This window comes from Felis catus, chromosome F1 (assembly GCF_018350175.1).
Source record: "Felis catus isolate Fca126 chromosome F1, F.catus_Fca126_mat1.0, whole genome shotgun sequence".
Classification (NCBI taxonomy): Eukaryota; Metazoa; Chordata; class Mammalia; order Carnivora; family Felidae; genus Felis; species Felis catus.
Window position 1 is genome coordinate 66,058,439 of NC_058384.1, and position 5,286 is coordinate 66,063,724.

Here is a 5,286-nt window from a genome sequence, read left to right on the forward strand (position 1 = left end):
GGACGGGAGTGACAGGGAAGTCAGCAGTCCGAATCACCTGGCCTACTCGAGGCACAGGCGAGAGGAGCAAGGAGAGACTGCGTAAAAGGCTAGTTGAAATGTCCGCGGAACACTGAACTCTCCAGGTCCTGGTCCTTCTCTGCTTCTGAAAGCAGGTCACAGCAATGGGGACCTTCGTCCCGGCCCCGCCCCGGGCCCCCAGCCCGCCTCGGACCTGCCCCCGGCCCTCTTCCAGCTCACTTCCCGCCCCAGGACCCAGTCCCACCCCCCCGGCACTGCCTCAGCCCTCGGCCCCGCCCCGCGGCCCTCGGCCCCCGGCCCCGCCCCCCGGCCCTGCATCCGCCCCCCACCCTCGGCCCCGCCCCTGGACCGGCCCCGCCCCCCGGCCCTGCATCCGCCCCCCACCCTCGGCCCCGCCCCTGGACCGGCCCCGCCCTGGCCCTGAGGGCTGGAGGCTGAGTGCGGGCTGAACCCGGTGGTACCACTGGTTCGGGTGGGAGGGGCACCTCTTCTGGAAAGGTGTAGGACTCAGAGCTGTCTCCCCCAGAGGAGGTGGAGCAGAAGGAGGCCCCGCTAGTCTCTCTCCGCTCCTGTAGGTGTCAGTCCCGGCCCAGTGACAGGAAGACACCCCTGTGCGGGCCGCGGTCCCGAACGCAGAGCTGCCCAGAGCTGGGTCGGGAGCGGCAGAACCAGACGGCCTTGGGCCGTGGAGAAGTCCACCCACATGTTACAGAGAAGCCCCTGATGCCCAGAGGGGCCACCTGGGGCGCCAACCTAGCTCCACCAGCTCTCCTCACCCGCTGTGCAGCCAGGGGCACCTTAGTTAAGCCAGTGACTCTCAAAGTACCGCCCTGGGGTTCCTGGGGGCTCCCCAAGGCCCTTTCAGGGCGTCCACGAGGCTGAAACTACTTCCATACAAACATTACGATGTTACTTGCCTTTTACTTTATTTTGAAAGTAATCTCTACTGTCAACATGGGGCTCGAACTCATGACCCCGAGACCAGGAGCCGCACACTCCACTGAGGGAACCAGCCAGGCGCCCCTTATTCTCTCCTTTCTCACTACTGTCCTCTCATGAGCGCCCAGGGGAGTGTTTGAGCGGCGGTGTGACCTGAGTCCAGGAGGCCAAGTGTTGAAGAGATTTACAAAACTTGTACCATTCTGTCCTCAGAGTGCTTTTTGTGTTAGCATGTAATAAGTTTATTATTGTTATTTTTTATTTTTTGAAAGCTTTACATTTATTTAGAGACAGAGCACAAGCAGGGGAGAAGCAGAGAGAGAGGGAGACACAGAATCCGAAACAGGCTCCAGGCTCTGAGCTGTCAGCACAGAGCCCGACGCGGGGCTCAGACTCACGGACCGCGAGATCATGACCTGAGCCGAAGGCGGACGCTTAACCGACTGAGCCACCCAGGGGCCCCAATTATTATTTTTATATGCATTGGTAAGTTTTTTTTTTTTTTTTGATTGCCATTTGTAATACAGCAGGTGTGGATACAGAGAACCCCTGTCAGCAAAAGCTCCTTGGGGGTCCGCCTCAATTTGTGAGAGTGTAAAGGGATCATGAAACTACAAGGTTTAAGAACCGCTGATTTAAACCATGCCTCCGTTTCCTCCTCTGCAAAATGGGCATGACGCATCTGGCGGGGTGGTCTGACACCTCAAGTAGGACGTAGAAGGCCTGCTCCAAGCACCGTGGTTACTTAGCAACTGCGTTAGGAACAGGCGTTGGGTTTCTCGAGCCAGTGCCCTCTCCAGTATCCCCGCAGGGCTGCCCTTGGCTGGCTGGGGGCTTGGAGAGCCAGGAGCTGGGGGGCTGGAGATGAAGCTTTGTGGGGTGGGAAGGTGCTGAGCTGCTGCCAGCCAAGTCGGCCAGCACAAAGTCCCTCTCTGTGCCCGGGGCGGGCCCTTCGGGCAAGGTCACCGTGCGACGAATGACAATCCTACTAGATTGGAGTGCTGAGCGTCAGACGCCTGCTGGGGACACAGGTGAGACCCTCAGGGGTCTGTGCGCCTGTAGCTCACATCTCTCACCACCTGAGGGCAGCATCACCTCGGGGCCCCGGCAGAGAGGGCTCAGGACACAAAATGAGCTCTTGGATGGAGCTTCTCTGGACCGAGAAGTCACTTCAGCGGCTCCCTGAAGCCACTGCTTTAGGAGCTGTGACATTTCCCAGCCACGAGTAAGTAAGGGCAGCCGACTCAGCAACAGGGACGATAAATCGAGGATAAGGGAAACACCTGTGAAGAGTTCCAGCCAGTTTTCTTGCACGTAACAAGGAGTTCAATGTTACATTACCGCCCGTCTCCACAGATCTTGTGGATTTAAAGCTCCGTCCAAACAAGACGGCTCCAGAGGACAACCACACACACGTGACCCGGGAAACCCTGTGTTTTCCTGTTAATAATAACAAACAGGTGCACAGCACCTTGGCGCTCACGGGTCGCCCCCGAGAACAGAGAGGGAGGGGCTCGTGCTCTCTCAGTGGAGAAAACAGGCTCCAAGTGGGGACGCACGGCCCGAGGTGCCACAGCAACTCAGGGCAGAGGCAGATCGTGGAGTCTGAGGCTGCCATTCTTTGCTCTGTGTGCCCCCCAAAGACTGCGTGGCCCTCGACTCCCAGGGAATTACGTGGGTGGCTCCTTTGATCTATCCAGAGCCAAGGGCGCCTGGCCCCAACTCCCTCACCCCCAGTCAGTGCCAGTGGCCTTCCCATGTCCCGCCTGAATGGCAAGCCAACCTTTCTCTTCAACTCGAAGGAGCCACTGCCACTCCTCTGAGCCCGTTCCTTCCTGCCATCCGGCCCGAGTCCTAACAAGCAGAGTCATGTGCAGCCGTGAGCCGCACAGAGCCACGTGGAGCCACGGAGAACCATGCAGAGTAATGCGGGGTTACGGGGAACCACGCGGAGCCACGTCGGCATGCGGTGTGGAGGGGTGGGGACAGCAGGCCGGACAGAGGCCGCTGTGCTCTTCTCAGGAGAGGAGGGCAGGGGGCAAGGGGGGCACGGTGAGGCAGAGGTCAGCTGGGATCACGGGCAGGGGCCCCGAGGAGTGTGAGCCCTGCCTCTGCCGCCCACTCCTTCGGGGGCTCAGGTGGCTCATTCCACCTCCAGGTCCTCGGCTGCCTCGCTCATAAAACCACCTGTATGTTCCAGAAAGCCCTCCTGGGTAGAGCCATGCAGAAGGAAGGCGCGCGTGCTGGCCTCCCCAGTGGTCTACCCCTAAGTTGCTGTTCATTCATGTTAACGTGCGTTTTAGCCTGTCGCTTCTGCTCTCAACCTGAGATGCAGGGACAGGCTTTGGGGGGAGTTCTGGGGACTTGGGTGAGGGAAACCCATTTTCCCTAACTCTAAGCGAATCAAGGATTTCTCTCCTACAACCCCCACTGGTGTTAGCAATACCTGGGCTTCTGTCTCTCATAGAGACCAAGGTGCATTCACATTCTACCCGTGGCCGCAGGCCCCCTGGAATGCCATGCACGCTCATCCCACCTTGGAAATTATGACAGTTATTAGGTCCGCCGCTAGACCTGGCTGTTGAATGCATTATTGAAGAAGGTGGCAGATTACCGTGTCATAAATGTGTTTGTTTGTTTCGATTCTTTCAGTAACGGTATCTCAGTAAAATTGGCTTCCTTTGCAACCCTACACGTTTCAGTTCCTGCATCTGGGAACGTTGCCATGTAGGAGTCAAGGGCAGGCCGCCCCCAAATGGGCCACTTTGGCATCAGGACTATTCAGAAACTTTGCCCCTCCCTTAACCACACAGAAGGGTCTAAATTGGGGTCCTTCCCAGAATAAGGGTTATGAGCAGAGATAAATTCGATCTGAGTGACCCATCTGTATGGCAGGGCAAACATCTAATTACCAAACATCTGTTCTCCTTGTCGCCCTGTGAACTACTTGCCTCCCCTCGGAAGTCCCAGACCCCTGCCCCCTTCTCCTTAGTTCAGGGTGACATACTGACCTCATTTTGCCCGACTGTCTTCGGAATTTCCGTGTCTGCGTGGAGTCCCCATATAAGCGCTATTAAATATGATTTCCCCCTGTGAATCCGTCTCATGCCAATTGGACTCTTCGTCTGGCAGAAGGACCTTGAAGGGGACAGGAATGCTTGCTCTCCAACAGTGCGGAGGAGTCCATAGGATTCAGCAGATGCCCCAAAGGGTCCTGGGCACAGAAAAGTCTGGGACCCCTGACCCCAAACGGTCCTCCAGGGCGTCTGTGTCCAGCCAGGCTCCTGGCTCGGAGCTCCCTGTGTGCAGAGGGACTCATGGCGCGAGGCTGAAGGGTGAGGTGCCTCTTTCCTGAGCACCTACATGTGCCAAACTTGCTCATTACATCCCCACAAGGAATCGGAGAAGCGGGATAGACTGTGCATACTTCAAAGAGGGACACACGCAAAAGCTCACACAAGCGGTGTTAACCCTCTGCTCCTCTGTGTGGCCTCCCGGTCCCTCCACGGAGCCCCGTCCCGGCACGTGGCGAGCTGGGCCCTGGCGGGACCCCACCAGCCGTGTGATGGGCCATTCCCTCCTCCGAGAGCCTGAGTCCACGGTCCGCGAGGCCTCGTCGTGGGGATCGAGAGAAGTATGTGTGTGAAGGGCCTCACGTGGTCCTAGACGCGGGCTAGATCCCAAAACGTGGCCGTCCTCACTGTCACAGACAGGGGCCCAGCACACGGCATCAGGACATACACTCCTGTCCGTTTCGGGAATGGCGGGCCAGTCCTAAGGCCTCCCTCCCACCTGCAACTGCTGTCATCAGAAACGGCCCGGAATTTTGTTTGCTTTCTTTCTTGGCATCCATCACGTCGAAAGGCCAAATGGAGCTCCTGCCCTGCCCGGCGAGGACCCCAGGCTGGAGGGGGCCGGTCAGTGTCCAGCCGGGCCCGTGTGGTGGCTGAGGCATCCCCTCTGTACCTGACAGATAATTGAGCCAAGGCAAATGTGGCTGCCTTACCCTTCTCCCCCTGTGCGTGCCAGGAGGGGTGCGGCTGGGGAGCATGGGGGGCAGGAGGCCTGGCCCGTGGCCCCTTACTCACCTACGTGCCAGGGGGGGACAATGGGGCCCTGACTGAGGACTGGTCTCCTACAAGGTGAGACACAGGGACAGGGGCCTTCCTGTGCGGGCCCAAACCTGGTTGCTTTGTGGGAAGCCAGACCCCGGGGCTGTGGGCCACAGACTCGGGGTTCTCTGCTGCACCCTCAGAGCCTGGAGGGGCCCCAGAGGGAGCCAGGCTCGGCTCTGGGAGCTGACGGGAATCCCAGTCCCTCCCAGGG